General features: G+C 39.1%; 1 long non-coding RNA gene across 4 annotated transcripts in view; it reads left to right on the forward strand.

Moving 5' to 3' along the window:
- Positions 1 to 10750: 10750 nt before the first annotated feature.
- Positions 10751 to 19029, forward strand: part of LOC108350669 (uncharacterized) — a 53224-nt gene continuing 44945 nt past the window's right edge. Inside the window, exons 1-2 of one of the 4 annotated variants that reach the window (XR_010066091.1) lie at positions 10751 to 10807; positions 12027 to 12204. This is a non-coding gene — a long non-coding RNA (uncharacterized LOC108350669). Of the gene's footprint in view, positions 10829 to 11573; positions 12205 to 19029 lie in introns of those variants that run through there. The other 3 variants (XR_010066092.1, XR_010066090.1, XR_005503440.2) reach the window with 3 other exon arrangements.

Here is a 19029-nt window from a genome sequence, read left to right on the forward strand (position 1 = left end):
GGGTCTGGGAGCAGAGAGCTGCTGCGGGCCGGGATCCACTGGTGTGTGACTCCCGGTAAACACAGGAAGTGCCCGGTCCTAGAGGAATTCTGCCTCTGTGTGTCCCGAGTTCACCAGGCAAGTCTCTTGCAGCAGAAAAGTTGGTCTTACCTGTGGTCCCAAGGCTCAAGTTTGCTCGTGGGGTGCTGCCCACGAGTTCTCTGCGGCGGCAGCAACCATGAAGAAGCTCTGTATCACATTCTTTCATCTTTCTACTTCTCCAAACTTCTCCCCATTTTTGATTTCTTTGTACTCCACATCCTACATGATATGGTCAGCCATTTTAATGAAATACAAAGATATCACTTCACTGTCAATTAATAATCACATTGTCATTCAGGATTCATGGGATTAACATTCCTAGTTCCCTTCTTGTTCCAAATTCTATTCAAATCCATCCTCTTCCCACTTACCTCTTACATCTCACTTCTGTTCTCCCATGATTCATCCTTGATTCCCCAATGCTGTTTGCATAAGAAGGCTTTATATGTCACAAATAATTTGTGAAAAAGTGCTTATAAGACAGAAGAGGAAATAAAATTAGATTGACTATCAGAGGTATCCGTCTATGGTATTGATGTATCTACAATCTGCCAAGCTATGCTCTTCATTCCAGATACACGTTTCTCTTCCCATCCTTATTTTCTACGGTTTCACTTCCCAGTTACGGTTGATTTTTAATGTAATTCAATCATCTGAAGTAACTTGTTGTCTTTTCCACTCATCTACATTTATGAAGCCATTTTTCTTAAGACTCCTTCCCTAATATGAACCTTTACCCTTTCTGATATACTCATGACCCTTGTTTTTAATCTTAATTTATTTTTCCAAACAAATAATTTTTGATTCTCTTAATTTGTCATTGCTACAAATATATTCCCAAGAAGCATGAGTAAGACAAACTGCTTCAAAATCTAACCTCATATATTCATCTATAATAAATATCTGCATTCAGTTATATACATTATCTTAATTGGAGATAATTCAGTTCTCTGTGACTTTAAATTTCATTGGCAATCCACACCTCTAAGACTGTTTTACACTGGTTTGGTTTGAAAGTCTTCTTAACCCAGCCTTCATCTCAGCTTTGATTATTGGAGTTTCGCTTGAGAATTTCAACTCTTTCAATAGCAAGTCTTTGGCACCAATTTCTTACTGATTGCTGCATTTGTTCTTTGACATTGAGTGGCCTGTTACCGGGATACACTTCTTGGCCCTGCAGCCTGTTTTTCATTCTATCTTCAGCTTCATTTCTTGCTAGATCAGCTCATGTCTAGGAGATTGTCTTTGATGTATTTGGTAGCAGCTCTTCCATAAAGCCAATCCCATACTCACCTCTGCTTTTCATGCCCTTCTATATACCTTCTCTCTATTCTGTAAGTCAAAATATATTGAATGTGAATCATAACCATTAAAATTTCAAAGATAGCAAGATGATTAAGAACACTTCTATTTCTGAGGTAGGTCCTCACAGTTCACTGGAAAAGATATGTAGACAGGTAATTTACAGAGCTGGAAGAAGTCTTCACTGGTTCTGGATAGCAGTGTGCTATTTCCCTGTTCCTTCAACACATTTTTTAATGTCTTTTGCTAATATATATATATATATATATATATATATATATATATACTACAATAGTATAAGACACGCACATATATGCATATATGTATTATAATAGCATAAGACATGTATATATGTAAAATCCATTGATTCTACATTAATAATTTTAATCAAATATAAAAAATATAGTCAAATTTTGTTTTATCATAATCTCATACAATAGTTATTTTTATGTTAAGACATTGGAGAAGTCTCCCTTCCATTCTAGAACAATGCGACTCCTAAGCAAATTGGTTCAAACCTTCCTGTCAGCTTTGGACACCAATAAGAGTATGAGAGATCATCCTTACATCAAATTTAACTGATCAAATAGAACTTTCCAAAATAAGATAGTTTTGAAGGATATTTGTTTTTGTCTTTTTTGGCAGGAGTCAAGTATGTACTAGTACAAATCACTCATAAATGAGGTACTGTATTAAAGAAGTCATACCTTTCATGCTTCTATTTTTATACTCCTTAGAACATTGCCTGTGTCATTCATTGTCTTCTCTTACTACTAACAAATCTTCAATTCTGTTCTTTGAAATATTAAGATCTGTTTCCATTCCCTTTACCAACGTTCTTCCTATGATTCACCATCTGCCAAGTTCAGTACACTCAGATCGTCTTGCACTAGTTTGTTTTGGAATTCTTTTCAGCATCTTAAAGGCATGTAACAACCCCTGATATTTATGCTCCTATTCTAAGGGATATCTCCAACCATCCAGTAATATACTTCCTTTATCCTAAACTCATAGTAGCTTTTCTTTTCTCCTAAAATAAAAGCAAACCACTTAGTGTGTGGCTGCATGGTCAACACCACACAGTTTGAACCTACTACTATGCTAGAATTTTCTCCCTTTTTCTTCTGTGTATAAACGTGTGTGTGTGTGTGTGTGTGTGTGTGTGTGTGTGTGTGTGCAGCTACAACAGTAATGTTCAGTCAGTCAGAAACCCTGTTTTCTCTCCTCTCATTCCTACTTGTCCTGGTAGTTCTGAGATCAGGTCAGAATACAGACCAATCAAGGGCACAGTAAAAAGTTTTGGATTAATCTAATATGAAAACTATTTACCAGCTGTGATGGTTAATTTTGGACAGCCTGTCATAAGAGACGGTCATCCGGGAATGGGAAACCTCCATTGAGAAAATACCTTCTTCAGATTGGCCTTGAAGCAAGTCGGGGGGGGGGGTATTTTCTTGATTAATGATTGTTGTGCAAGATCGCAGCCTACTATAGGCAGTGCCACTCCTAGACACGTGGTCCCGGGTAGTATGAACAATCAAGCTTAGCAAGCCATGAGGAAAATTCCATATCAGCTTCTTCATGATCTATGCCTCAGTCTCTGCTTCTACGTTTCTGCCATGATAGACTATACACTATAAGCTATAAGCTAAAGCAAACCCTTTCTTCCCCAAGTTTTTACTGGTTATGGCATCTATCACAGCAACACACAGAAAACTGGAAAAACAGCTAAGATGTTTTGATATGCTGCTATTCTTACCTTCAGTTTTTCTCTCTCTTCCTTTTAATGTTACCTTTTCTTTTTTTAGAAAAGAAACAATTAAATTCTACTCTGTAGTGATCTCGTATGATTTTAGAAATGAAGAATGAAAAAGCCGTCATCTACCCTTTTTTTGTGGGAATGGTGAAACGGTGTTAGCTTCTGCCCCACACTTCCTGGTTTCTCTTCTCTTTTATTTGGATCACATGCTTTGCTGTGTTCTGAAGAGCTGCACTCTACATTAGGAAGCCTGTGGGTGGTAGGCTGTTCATGACTGTGGCAGTGCAAGCTCCATCATACTGTTGATAGCTTCAGCTTAGACAGTAGGAAACATCTGGCCATTCTCGGATATTTATCAAGGCAGGGCTGTGTTTCCTTTAAAAACAGTTTTTCACGGACAGTACATTACACAATGGCAGAGGAATTTTATAACGAATATAGAAAGCAATAATGTGATTCTTAAAGACAGAAATTACTTTGGAAATGTTCATTGGAAAGTTACTTATATTCTCAAAAATTTCTATGCATGTATTTCCAGTTTATTTACTAAGGTGACAGGCTTCCTCATTTTTTTTTTTTTTTTGTCATCGAGCAAATGTCTCTCTCCAGTGAATATCTATGTTTTGAAGCAAATGTAGACACCAACTATCTCCTGTCCACATACTCTGATCTCTTCATAGGTGGTTGATATTGGTATTATTGATGGGGCTGGATGCTCTGAAAGATGTTCTCCATGTTGACCTCCTGTGCTCTGCCTCCCTGTACAGGTTCCTTTAGGTAGAGATAATCTCACTCTTCTTTCTCTCCCTTATTATATTCTATTTTAACCTCCTCTGAGAGCTTTAAAATCTAGGCTGCAGTACTTTGCTTCTTCAAAATGAGTTGGAAAAGCATTCTGCGATGGAGAGGATGTTGGTGTTAGCTTCTTAACCTTTAAAGTTCAAGTATATTTACAAGCCAGACTCAAATGAACTTGGGAGGAAAGACTTTGAAACCAGAGCACAGATTGATGAGTAGAATCTGCCTTTTTCTATTTCAAAACTCCACTCCCATCAGTCCCAGCCTTTCAGATAAACATTTTTTAAGGAAGATGCTTCTTTCAGGCTTTTCCACCTTCGTGTAAACTGTGATGAATGTCTAGACAACACCTCGCTTCTGACCTATATATCAGAAAATGTGACTCAATAAATTACAGTTACGGTTTCAGAGTTAGCAAATAGATCAACTCCTTATGCTTGGACCAAAGTAAGACATTACTAATCGATCTCAAGGCTTTCTCCTGCTGCACTAGAAGGGTTTTATAATCCTTCCCAATAGGCCTGCAGAATTCTTATTGATTGAGCTGATATGACATTACATCCATTTGCTCCCCCAGGTTTAGGCTTTTCTGAATATAACAGATAGAAAATCATCTGGTTAATGCAAAATAGTAGTCACTTTCTAACAGGAAAGCTGAAAAGCTACTTTGGCTAATACATGACTCCTTGAGGAGGGCATCCCTGCATGGGATCCGAGTCTTCCCTTATCTCTCTTTTGCAACACTTGCTATAAACATTATCTCACCTGGCCTGCATAGGCCTGAATAGACTTCTCAATGTACCTTTGTTGGGTCTTCACAAGCAATCTATTTCCAACCACATATAACCTCCACTGTCTAGGCTAAGCTGTCCTTCCTTTTCTCTGTGACTTATATTTCCCTCTTCCCTCAGTGCCTTCATCCTCCAGTGTGTCAATCTTTTAATTTTCTGATCTTGTGTTTCCTTTCACTGGTGCTCACCATTCTCAATATCTGAGGTTGGCATCAGTTTTTCTCCTGCATAAGCCATACATAACGTTTTCACCAACTCTGCTCTAGACTTAGTTTAGGATGCTGTCACTCTTTGTGCTCACTAGCCAAAACACTTCGTAACCCTTTCATCCATTTCCTCTTAGCGCCTTGAAAAGATTGGCAAACCCTCAGAATCAGTCAAATGTTTTTCTGTGCCCTTGGTCTCCTGGAAGTATCTAGAACACATTCCCTTTCTTCCGGTTATTTGGTCTTACGTGAATGAAACACCTTCTTTGCTTGCTATGAGTTTCCTTTGGTGACAGTTTGTTTACCCCGTGGATTCTTATCCTTGACTTCTCTTCTCCTGCTTGACATGCGTCTCCTTGGGAATTTGACTTTAGAAAACTCTCTTTTCTTATGACTTTCAAATTAATTTCATCCCCACAGGCTTCTATCTTTGATTCTGGTTTTGTGTTCTTAGCTTCCCATTGAAGTACTAAATAGGGGGTATTTTTTTTCAGTTAGTTTTAACCTTAAAGAACTGTGTGTGTGTGTGTGTGTGTGTGTGTGTGTGTGTGTGTGTGTGTGTGTGTGTGTGTGTTTAGAGGTCATAACCTGGTGTTAGTGATTAGTAACATTCTTCCTTTTGCTTTTGAGATGGGTTTTCTCACTGGCCTCAGGCTCACGAATTAAGCTAGATTGACTGGACAGCAACTGCTGGGATAAACACCTGTATATACTTCTCCAAAGCTGTACAAATATATGCTAGCACTTTCAGCATGAAATCTCACTTTTCCTGTGAGGTTTGGGAAGGATCAAACTCAGGTCCCTGTGCTTGCAAGGTGAACATGATGGCAGTAGGGTGTTCTCTTTAGCCCCCAAGGAAAACTTTTAGCCCAAATTTTAATCTACGAAGGTTTCTTCACGTCAAACCTAGTTGCTATTTTTAAAGTATGTTTATTGGGGCCATTTCTAGTAAGTAGCATTTCCATGCCATCTTGTAAAGCCATTATCATCTCAAAACAAAACATTTAAAGTAGTTATATTTTAATTTTGTATCTATGATAGTCTTTCTTAAAAAATCCATTATGTAAGCTGCTGTGGTTTGTAATCTGAACAAGACATGTGTCCCTGCTGAAAACTACTATATTACTGTTTTCTCTTGGATAGGTGACTGGGTTACTGATCTGTCAGTTCAGTTTATTTGTTTAGGAGTCAAGTTAAACCTAATCATAAACTAATTACTCCAGGTAATTAGTAAATCTCGTCTATTGCTTCTCTTTCTTCTATTTCACCCCTTTTAATTTCTGTATTGATTCCTCCTACTTATATTCTCTAAACTTTTTTAAATTTTATTTAACTTTTAACACCAAAATAAAATAGTTTTAGCATTTACATTAAAGCAGAGGTGTGGCTAAGTCCACATAAGGAACTAACCAAGGGGGTGGTGGAGGGGAGTAGGCAGCTGTGGAAGATGCCTAAGGTCCAAGTACACAGTACCACAGAGAAGATGGTAATTAAAGTCGTGAGCTGGTAAGAGAAGGATGTAGGAAAACCAGTTCTGCGAGTGCAAGAGTATCAGTACTTAAAGAACATCAAGTAGTTATACCCACATAGAGGAAGAAAATCAGGAAAAATTTGATACTGTCCAATTCCAAAGAAGGAAAGTTTTATAGAAAGACATTAAGTGAGAAAAAAAGGTGAAACTCCCAGTAATCCTGAATGCTCCTTAGAGCAATATGCTTGCCACCATGACCTTGGTGGGGGTGCTTTTGCTGGTGTGCCGAAGTTTCAATACAGATTAGCATGGTGGTTGGAGATTAGGACTGCAGGAATATAGACAAATAAATATGGAAGATGTTTTCGACAGTTTGTCAGAGGTGCAAGGGATGAGGGCTCTCCCTCTTCTTTGGGAGAGGCTACAGACAGCTTCAAGGCTGTTGAAAAACATTCATGTTTAAAAGGGAAAGAAGAAAAATATGCCATGTTTAAAGTTCTCCAATAGACAGGGGAGGAGGAATTGAGAAACCGTAGCTGAGAGCTTTGACCATAGCAAGGAGGAAGACGGCAAATTCTGTTAGAGAGGAAAGCATAGCAGTGGATACAGAGAGAGGGAGAGTGTCTTTGGTGACCTAGAGCAAGCATGAGGAGATTCAGATGTCAACTACTGACAACAGGGAAGTATGAAAAATAAGAAATGTAGGGTAACATGAAACTCTATGGCTCTAACTGTCCAATGAACCTTCTGAGAAATCATAAAAGAATTTGACAATTGTTGGCAGGTTAGAAGAGCAAACAAACAAGGAGAAAACCAATTGATTTATTGCTAGTGTTCTAAAAGACTAAGGTGATCAAAGTACAGGGTCATAAATATATTTAGAATGCTGCTAAAGTACTCTTGGGATGTTAGGGAGGTTAGGAGTAAAATGAAAAGAAAAAATGCAAAACAAATAGGGGGAGGAGCTGTAAGTGGGTGGGACATCCTGAGGAGGTTCAAGACTGCTCTTCATGTCCATCCTCATTATCCAAGAGGAAGTCCTTTCCATCTAGAGCCACCTGCCAAGATCACTGGAGCTGCATGGCATCCAAAAGCCATCTACTCCATACTGTCACATTTCTATATGCTACCCTAGCTTTCTTGGATGGCCTGGTAGCACAGTAGGCATGTTCATATGCATAACTTTGTCTGCTGGGTATTGAGAATCTCAATACATATTTATTAAATGAATCCAGGAAAACAGGAAGGACAGAAACATCCAAACAAGGACACTTGGGAACAATGTACTGCAGTTTCCTTTCTGTTCACAGGTTGTCTAAATGGGTCTTGCTGAGTCCATTTCCTTTTCTTGTTAAGTTTAAAAGTTAGTGGAAGGCGTTTTGGTCTTTTATTGATCAAAAGATTGAAACATTAGATTAGGCCACTCGAACCAGCAAAACAAATGTGTTAGCTGTTCATTAAGCATGCGTTTGTTCCTTCTTTTTATTCACAACATGAGGCAGAAAATTGTGAAATTTTCCAGCAATTACGATTCAATTCAGCAGGCCAGTCTGCAAATGAGTCACCCGCTTGTCTGGGCAGTGAGAGGCCATTATTCATGTGGCTATGTCCTGTGGCTTTGCCTGCAGCTGACCATGAATGGTAGCAAATGTCTGATTTTCCAATTCCTTTTTAATTTCCTCCTTTAAGAAGAAAACAATTTAACGTAATAGGGTAAACTGCTTTGAATATCAGTGCTGATGGTGTTTTTTTTTTGAGTTAGCTGTTATTCCTATTACAGTAATAATTAGTACTTTAATAATTACTAGTCATCATCATCCATTAGAGTATGATTTTTTTTCAACTCAGCTCTTAATCGGTAAAGAGTCAGAACAAAACTTTCCTGTTCTTACTTCTTGTGGCAAGGTATTAATACCTTTCAGTCAGGTAAGCCTCTCAGAATTTGAAATGAGCTATCCCTCTGCAATTTACAGATTTTCATGATGTGTCAAAGAGATGGTGAAAACTACAAAGTTCAAGAAGTAAAAGAGACAAACAACTGTGAGCTAGACTCTGAAATGCTGCTTTAATGACCGCCCTGAATCAATATGTGTCGTTTTGTAACTGAACTGAGTGGATTTTTCACACAAGAGGCTAATGGCCTAATGGCGCTAAGTAACACCGTGTCCTGTGAGCAGAGCTTTCGTGTTTTTTTTTTGTTTTCCTTTTTTCCTTTTGAACACTATTCATCATAAAATCCATCATCGCTCCTCAGTCCTCCTCGTCGTCATCGTTATCTACTCAGGTACTTCAGATCATGGGTGTCACCGACAGATGATGTTGTGTATCTCCTTATAAAAAGTATCCTTTAAAAAATGTAATTAATTTTTTCTAAAAATTCTGCTCAGTGTATCTTGGTATCTTGACCAAATTTATTCCCCCTTCCCATAATCCCCCCAATGCCTCCTTTTTCTCTACCTCACCCTCCACTTTATGTCTTTCTTTATTATATTATTTATCATTTTAGAAGGTGCCATTTTAAGCAGCTGTCCTGGTTCTTTGGATCTTGGGAAATTACATTATTTAACGTTTACTTAGAAAGTACTCTTAAAGGCCTTGTGAAGGCTGTGATGTGATACATAATCCCTGAAGGAGCAAATTTTTTACATTGCTTTCTTTTTCTTTTTGGAATTGTGTTTTTAGAGTCTTGTTTTTAGCCTGACTATACAAGAACTCACTATGGAGCCCAGGCTGGCCTTTAAGTCACAATTCCTTCACATTAATGCTCCAAGCCCAGCAATAACAAGTTGTTATCTACCTCTCAATATCTCTCTCTCTCTCTCTCTCTCTCTCTCTCTCTCTCTCTGTCTGTCTCTTCCTCTCTCCTTCTGTCTCTTTCTGTGTATGTTTCTCTTTTTTCTACCTGTCTCTCTCATTTTTACTTTATTCCTCACTGATTTTCTTCCAATCAGGTTCAAATAATGTGATATAAAAAGGAAAAGAAAAGAAAAGAGAAATTTGGATTCAACGTGGTCTTTTTAAAACCTCGTGCACAAGGTTTATTCTCCTGATTCTGAAAGACCAACCAACATCTTCTTGTGCCTTTATTTTCCTCAGGTTTGGTTCCTCATCTGTAAATGATTGATGACTACCTGACCTCAGAAGTCATTCCACTTTTGTCTTAGAAACCTGCTGTGTGCTTTTAGGGCTCGCTAACAGGAAATAACTGGTGCTACTAGGAAACCTGCACTTGGAGGGCAACCTTAAGCAAATGACTTTGAGTTGATACTGTTGTTTTTTATTTAACAACTCTACTAGTTCTTATTATGACCCAGCCAGCCCCCCAGTAATCAAGACAGCATCCTAACAGCTTTAGCACAATTATTGGATGATTACCCCTAAAGTATTTTTTTCCCAGCTGAGTTCCCCAAGTTACTTGCCTATAGTTGTCCTGTCTGTGCTGGATTCACTCTGTCAGGCCATTTCTTGGTTCTCCATTGTCTTTCCTTGGACTCAAGGTCCCTACCTGAAACCTCGAGCCTGGGAACTGAAGCCATGCCTACCTTTATTCTCCCCTGTAATTGGCTCTCGGCCACTTTTATTTGAGGAGTCTGTTTTACTTGGGGTTTTACTGCTGTGAGGAGACACCATGACCAAAACAAGTCTTATAAACGACAAGGTTTAACTGGAGGTTAATGGAGGTTCACTCCATTATCATCGAGGTGGGAGCATGGCAGCGTCCAGGCAGATATGGAACTGGAGGAGCTGAGTTCTTGTTTCATCCAAAGGCAGACAGAAGACTAGGAGGAGGGTCTTAAAGCCTACGCCACAGTGACACATTCTCCAACAAGGCTATACTTATTCCAACGAGGCCACACCTCCAAACAGTGCCACTCCTTGTATCAAGCACATACATCCCACCATAGAGTTAGAAAATATTTGGTTAACAAAATTTACACAGCATCATTCAGTGTGTGTGAGAATGATAGACTGAACCAGATCTTGGGGGACAGTATTTAGCATTTGAGTTCACAGCAACATCAGACCAAACCCCAACATTGTACATCTTTGTTCATATCTCCCCTTTGCTGCTCAACAGCAACACATTTTATACTGGCTAGTCTTCCTGACACCCAGTCTTCTCCTCTGTATGGAAAATATTGGTGTCACGGCAAGGCATTGTGGTGAAGGGCCTATGGATTGTGATGGATGATGGCAGCTTTTCTCTTTCCTTCTGATGAGAAGATTAGAGTCCAAAGAACTGAATAAGAATTTTCAAGAAGCTTAAGACAACTTCATAATGGGGGAGGGGGAGGGGAGGAGTAAGATTAGAATTCCAAAAAGAAGAGGACATCACAATCCTGTCTGTAGAATTTTGAATTTTAAGGTCTGTCATGGGAATTATCACTGGAGCACAAAGGTACAAGTGGGCCTAATGGAGGTGTGTAATCTGAAGTTACATGGGGGAGGACTAAAGGTCCTTGAGAGAGAGAGACACAAACGAGGAAACATTAAGAGAGGTGAATGGATCATTCCACACTCATTCTCTCTCACAGATCACATAGTCACACACAGGCTGGTAGTCTGCTACAACAGGCTTTAGGTTATGAAAAAATATGAAGATAGTATTAATGTTTTAGATAGGAGAAAAAGTGTGATCGTTCTGAAAAGAATTTTGTAATCCCCTCCTATCTTTTATCCCCAAATACTGAAGTAGCCAAATAGCACCAAGTTCTGAAAACCAAACACAAATTTTCATTTTAAAACTGGTAATGGGCCAGAGAAAAATCACTCCGTTGTTAAAAACATTCGCTACTCAAGCCTGGTGCCCTGAGAAGAGTGAGAGGATGGACTTCACGATTTTCTCTTTGAGTTGCCACGTGAATGTCTTGGCGTGCACGCACACACCTCAGCAGTGGCACTGCACCAAACCACACTGTGCCACACTTCACTGCGCCACGTCCCTCCACGCCACACCACCTCAAACCACTCTGCTCTGCTCTTCAGGACACCACTCCATTATGCACGCACACAGACACACATGCATGGGCAGGCACACACATGCCATAGCCGCTATTACTTTCCCCCACTACCATCAACAATAAAAATAAGTCGACAATCTGAAATCACAATCATTCAAAACCAGATCATGATTCACTGAATATCTGACTTTCAGAAAATGCTGTTATTTCATACCATAACATCAGTTTGTACAGGTAGAAATGTTAAGCTTTTATGAGTTCAAAACCATCTCTCTGTTTATGTTCTGAAAGTGCTTCTCGAATTTTTAGTCACTGCATCCTGATAGTTCATTAAAGTTCATGATGCAGATTCTGGGCTGAGTGTTATTTTTGTTAATGAGGGTAAATCCCATTAAAAAAATATCCTAAGTAAAATGTAGTGCTTTTCTAAGCATCACTGTCACCTGGTAATCATTTCAAACCAGATGTGCTTAAGCCTCTCTCCAATAATTTCCCAGGAGACAATGCTAGTGTTGATTTTCTGTACACACTGTGAAAACTATTGCTTGAACAGTTAGCATCAGGAACATTGTGTCATATGAGATCACTATTGACACCACCTTTCCAAAATTCAGAGATCCCTGGCACAGATCATAAAGTATAATCTAATCTCTTCAGAAAGTGCTGTGTTGTGTCTGGAAACCTGGCCAAAGCCTACATACATCCTGCCTCAGCTTTCCTGATCTTCGGGTTAAAGCATCACTGATTTGTGACTTATACGGTGCCCTGGCTTCAAGAAGATCTTTCTCAGTTATCTTTCTCTTCCAATGATAAGAAATTCTCCTGCATTATACAGGTAGGGATGGGTATGGCACCTTTTGTGGGAACGAATGCTCTTAGCTTTACTCCCAGGAGGAGGGTCATAGACAAGATGATGAATGCATGCATGATTAATTCTTAATGCCTAAGTCATAGCACTATGAGAATATTCCTCTTATTGGGAAGGTCTCTGTACTACTTATTTTACTAAATATCCTGACACTGTCTTCTTGAAGAAAAGGGTTTATTTGGCTCTCAGTTCAAGGACAATCCATCATGACATGATTGAGGAAGCTAGTCACATTGCATCCACAGAGAGGATGCAGAGAATGATAACGGTCTGCTTAGCTTTCATTCTCATTCTCACAAGCTCACAGAATGGCACCATCCAGAATTACGGTGGCTCTTTCCACCTCAATGAATCTACTCGGGCAATCCCTTTACAATCATGACCAGAAGCCTGTCCTTTAGGTGATTCTGGATTTCCCAATTTGACAAGCAATATTAACTTTCTAGGGACATTCCTTTCCAGGAACAGTTTGAAAATGAAAAATAAAAATATCTTAGAGCTGTATATAGAATTGAGAGCACAAACCAAGGAAGGACTGACTTCATTAAGGCATACATGACTGCTGTTCTATCCAAATGAAGCAAACACTACAAGATGGCCTGGGGAAGAACTTTGATTTTACACAGAAAGGGGGAGGCAATTCTTTATGGGGCACATAAGCCTTTAAAAAGTACAAACGTACCACATCAGGCAAGCTTTTTCTTTTTGCTTATTACATAGAGGTATGGCCAGGCTGAGGTCCTGGATGATACTGTGCTTAAATCTAGCTCAGTGCTTTGCACTGGTGATCAGGAACTCTGCATCTGGATGGGTAGAATGGATTGGAGCAGCAGACATTAGAGTGCAGCTGATCAACATCACACGACAGGTCAAACACGCCTTCTGTTTAATTACACCTATGAATCTGAGCGTAGGCTAGCCCCCACAACTTCAATCCCAGCTCATTCAAAGTATCACAGCTCATCATATGAAAAGCAGTCAAGCGAACTGGAAAGTGCATCTTCCAGTTACCTGCTATGGGTCATGTGCAAAACAAAAAGGATTTTGCACAAAAACTAGAATCTTTTGAACATCCCCACCTGTCTCCTCCACTGCTTCTCTGTGGACTTGAGATCCTACAATTAGACCTCATCGCCCTGTAAGGCCATTTCTGCTTTCGTGTATTGATTGCTCATTTTCCTTTTGCTTCTTGGAGTATTTTCTTCTGTAAATCGTATCCAACTCTCTTATTACAAAAACAAGCAAAATGATTCTTGGTAGACCAGCCCCATAGAGGTTCATTTGTGCCTATGGAGGGGACCCATAAGTCTTTGATTAGGGTGTTTGCTGAGAGGTACTTACTTTCTCAAGGTTGAGCAGAACAGAGAACACCACTGTTTTCTCCTCTGTCCCTGGCACAATTCTTGTACAAAAGCACAAATAAACCTGCAGTTTTAGCACCAGGGAAACTGAGGCAGGAAGAACTATTGTTCAAGGCCAGCCTTACTTGCACAGTGACTTGGAGGCCAGCCTAGGTTAGTGACACTCTGTCTCCAAAGAAGCTTAGTCAACTGCCACCATCACCAACAAAGAACACAAGTGAAAATTATTAGAAATATACAGTGTGATTTAAACAGCACAGGTGACTGTGGAAAGATGCTTCATACATGTATAGGCTGGTTTTCTGTATGACACATGCTAGAGTCACCAGAGGGAAAAGATCCTCAGTTGAGGGAATGTCTCCATGAGATCTGGCTCCAAGGATTTTTCTCAATTAGTGATGCATTGGGTAAGGCTTATCCCATTTGGGGTAGCTCCATTCCTGGTCTGCTGGTCCTGGGTTGTATAAAAAGTAAGCTGAACAAGCCAGGTAAATGCAAGCTCATAAATAGCACCCCTCCATGGCCTCTGCATCAATTCCTAACTCCAGGTTCCAGCCCTGCTTCAGTTCCTATCCAGACTTCTTAATGATGGGCTATGATCTGGAAGTGTGAGTCTTTTTCTCCCCAACTTGCTTTTGGTAATGGTATTCTTGGTAATGGTTGCAATAGAAACCCCTAACTATATAAAATATAAGAGATTCCCTGGGAACAAGGTAGGAGAAGCCATGGTAGAAAACAAGATACTCTACAATATAGATAAAATGCATGTAGAAAGTGTGTTCCTTTCTCTAACTCCTTCATTGGGGACCTAGTTCTCAGTTCAATGGTTGGCTACAAACATCTGCCTCTGTATTTGTCATGCTCTGGCAGAGCCTCATAGGAGACGGCTATACCAGGCTCCTGTCAGCTTGTACTTCTTGGCATTAGCAATAAGGATTGAAGGAGCTGAAGGGGTTTGCAATCCCATAAGAACAACAATACCAAACAACCAGAGCTCCCAGGGATTAAACCACCACTCAAAGAATAAACATGGACAGACCCATGGCTCTAGCTGTATATGTAGCAAAAGATGGCTTTGTTGGGCATCAATTGAAGGAGAAGCCCTTGGTCCTGCTACGGCTCCATGCCCCAGTGTAGGAGAATGTCAGGGTGGGGAGGCAGGAATGGGTGGGTGGGTAGTGGGTGGGGGAACACCTTTATAGAATCAGGGTGAGGGGGATGAGATAGGGAGTTTATGGATGGGAAACAGGGATAACATTTGAAACGTAAATTTAAAAAATCCAATTAAACAAAGACACATGCTCCACTATGTTCATAGCAGCCTTATTTATAATAGTCAGAAGCTGGAAAGAACCCGGATGCACTTCAACAGAAGAATGGATTAAAAAAAATGTGGTACATTTGCACAATGGAGTACTACTCAGCAATCAAAAACAATGACTTCATGAAATTCATAAATATCATCCTGAGTGAGGTAACCCAATCACAGAAAAACACACTTGGTATGCATTCATTGATAAGTGGATATTAGCTCAAAAGCTCAAATTACCCAAGATGCAATCCAGAGATCACAGGAAGCTCAAGAAGAGGGATGACCAAAATACAGATGCTCCCACTCCTTCTTAAAAGGGGGAAAAATATCCATAGGAGGGGATATGGAAGCAAAGTTTAGAGCAGAGACTGAAGGAAAGTCCATTCAGAGCCTGCCCCATATGTGACCCATATAATATATATATATATGTATATATCCACCAAAACTAGATAAGATTGATGAAGCTAAAAAATTTATGCTGAAAGGGGCCGGATATAGATCTCTCCTGAGAGACCATCCAGAGTGGGACGAAACCACTACCGAAAGACTATATACATGGACTGACCCAGGGCTCCAACTGCATATGTAGCAGAGAATAGCCTTGTTGGGGCGCCAGTGGAAGGGGAAGAAGCCCTTGGTCCTCTCAAGTTGGACCCCCAGTGCAGGGGACTATGGGAGAGGCACACTAAGGAGGATGGATGGGGGGAATACCCTTATGGGGGAGGGGGAAGGGATGAGGGTCTACGGACAGGAAACGGGGAAAGGAAATAACATTTGAAATGTAAGTAAAGAAATATATCTAATTAAAAAAATTAAATTTAATTTAAAAAGAAAAAATCCAATTTAAAAAAAGAAAAAAGAAAGTATGTTCCTGGTGGTCAAGAAAAGTGAAATAACCTTTAAGGACTGATGCTCCAAATATATAGTTCTCTACAAGAAAAACAAAAAAAAAAGAAAAAGAAAGAAAGAAAGACAGATAGATAGGCAGATAGATTTGGGCTACACATACATCTTAAAAGGAACTGTTTCCTCTGCTGAAGTTTTCATGCATTTTAATCTTTTGTTTAGTTACAGACTTTAGTCCAAAATTTGCATATGTATTTTGAAAGACTTTTTGCATTCATCTGAATTTTACTGATTATTTGCCACCTCATAATTTCCTCATGACTCAAATTTTTGGTTCTTAATTCAAATGAGTTTTGCCAGTGTTCTCAGATTCCTGATAGAATAATTATGTATTCTGCATCTTAGTGTACTTTCTGTGATAAATTATATTATAATTGTCCCTGCCAGAGCTGCTTTAGTTAAATGCCCAGTAGCATTTTCATTACACAAGTCATTTTCCTCCCCAAGGCTTTGTAACTCTACCCTTCCGAAGTTTATTTTTGTTATTCAGTTGCTAGTAGAATATTCATATTGGAGAAAGGCAAAACAGATCTTCCTAATATCTGGACCTAACCCCAGTGGAGTACTTTGATTAAAATTCCTATAAAGGAAAAGAAGAACGCTCTCTTACCACCTTAAAAGAAAAAAAAAAAGAAAAGAAAAGAAAAGAAAGATTTTGTTGATTGTACAGATTGTTGATTTGTAAAACAAGGTTAAGTGTAGAAAGTATCCGGAATGTTCCCTTCCTCACACACAAATGTGAAATGGCTAGACCCCCCAGCTCCTTGTTTTCAAGATAGTTTGATGGAGTTAGAGTAAGGATTAAAAGAACAAACAAGACCTTAGAGGTTGGGCTGCTCATCAGAACAAGTTATTTCATGGACTGTCAGCACAGCGCAAAGACAAACAGCATGACAGCAGAATTGAGCGCAGCCAATGGAACACACAAAAGTGGATGAAGCTCCTGGCATGATAAGAGATAATGGTGGAGGGTGACAGAGCTGTATTTACAGTAATCTCTCTTTGTTTTATATAATTTGCAGGAGAAAAAATTCTGTAGTCACAGACTTTATGGACACATGCTAATATGTAATAGAGCCAGCAGATAGGGCAAGGAGTAATCCCTTGGAACTCTTTTTGTGTGTAAAAGACATCAAATCTACATTTCCATTCACATATAATAATATAGATTGAAGCTGGACTATATCATAAATAAAGTATGTCTAGTGCCCAACAACTTAAATATCAAAATCAAAATAAATCAAACTGGCTTGAAATAAACGCAACGTGATGGCTATGCCTGGTGGTCAACTTGACTACATCTGGAATGAACTACAATCCAGAAATGGAGCGTGCACCTGTGATCCAGATCGTGAGGCTGGAAGACATAGGCTTCCGACCCAGATCTTGGCATAGGTTGGTGAACACTTTTGATCCAGATCTCGAGGCATAATGTGCATGAAAAGCTTAGGCCCAGGCAAGATAATAAATACAACTTTAATCTCAGGAGGCTGAGGCAAACAGATCTCTGAGTTCAAGGCCAGCCTAGAACAGAGCAAGCTTCAGATCTGGGTACGGTGGTACATACCTTTAATCTGGGCCATACCTTCTGCTGGAGGCCTACAGAAGGTCAGTGGAAGAAGGAAGATTCGCTCTTCTTCACCTGGTTGCGTACACTTGCCACCACATCTGTTGGTGCCTATTTCTTCAGGATTCCAGCTTATACAGAAGAAACAACGAGCCTCGTGGGGGTGATCAACTGATAGATTCTTGGACTTCCTATTCACAGCTACCCATTGTTGGATTAGTTGGACTATAGACTGTGAGTCATCAGAATAAATTCCCTTAATACATAAAGACATTCCATAAGTTCTGTGACTCTAGAGAACCCTAAAACACACATTAACAAAATTCTGTTGTGTCCCTTATCACTTCACTTTGCTTTGGTTATACAGTGCAATGTAACACAAGTTCTTTCCTTGGAAATTTGATTTTTTTCATCCATAATATGAATGTAGTACCTGCTCTGGAGGGTTACTATGGCAATTACATGTTAGAAAAAAAATACTTAACTAATCTTTACTATGTCTTTAAAATAATTCTCTATGTATCATAAAAATTATAAATAGGAATCTTTTGCATAAAGTCAACTATTTGCTGCTTCAATTTAAGGAGCATGTTATTTAGAGAGAAAGGAAAGAAGTCTTGAGTTTGGTAATGTATCTGACAATGCTGACTGGGCAAAGAATGGGGACTGAGGGCCTAGGCTTACCTGGATCCACATTGCATACTACTTTTATTTTTAGACTGGTGCAAATTGTCAGATTCACTCCCACTAAAACATGAAATCTAAATTATATCTCAGCGTTATAAATAAAGATCAGGAGGTTCCTCACAGAGGTCATAAGCTGGTAGGAAACACGGCTAGAAACACACTGCATTGTGAAAAGGTACCACAGTGGCTGGTTGAGTACAGAGAGCCAATAGGTAGATCAATAGAAGTAATTAGTTGAAGCTGTCAGTCACTTCAAATGATACACATAGACTTGAAATACTTCATTTAAATTTGAAATATACAGCGTATCTAGTGTGCTCATTTGCTATCGTATCATGACACTTTTTCCTTTTTTTTCAAGAATACAACTGCTGAACAGATTGCCTACATTTTAATCTTCATTTTGAATAAGCCTAATCATGATGCAACGTGGTTTCCACTCTAGCTTTCTGGAAAGTTAAATGACTGTAGAGTCTTGAAAGACAATCTGAGAACCAGCTGAAGTTTTAAAAAGCTCATTAATGTCTTATTCTTACTTCATAAGAGTAGTTTATGAAGAGAATCATTTGTTTCTATAAAGTTGCTTGGAAATTTAATCTGAATTTTGATAAAACATCTTTTCTTTTCTAGCACTTTTACACCATGGATTCATGCAGTACTTAGTTAAATCACATAGGTTAAATAGTATGTATAACTAGAACAAATAAAGAATAAATAGAAACCGACTAAATTAAATACATGTTTCACTTATGACTTTTATGGCTTCAGGGGAATACAAACCACAACGTACAGCAAGATGCTTTAGGTACAGTTAACTTGAGCAGTTGGCAAAATGAAGATTATCCTACCAGTTGGTAAATACTGGTTTGCTTTAAGAGTTTTAGAACATCATACGATTTGATAGCGGCTTAAAAGTAAATTTGATAGTTGTGGTATTTATGAGCTCCTGGATTGTATTT

This window comes from Rattus norvegicus, chromosome 4, assembly GCF_036323735.1.
Source record: "Rattus norvegicus strain BN/NHsdMcwi chromosome 4, GRCr8, whole genome shotgun sequence".
NCBI lineage: Eukaryota > Metazoa > Chordata > Mammalia > Rodentia > Muridae > Rattus > Rattus norvegicus.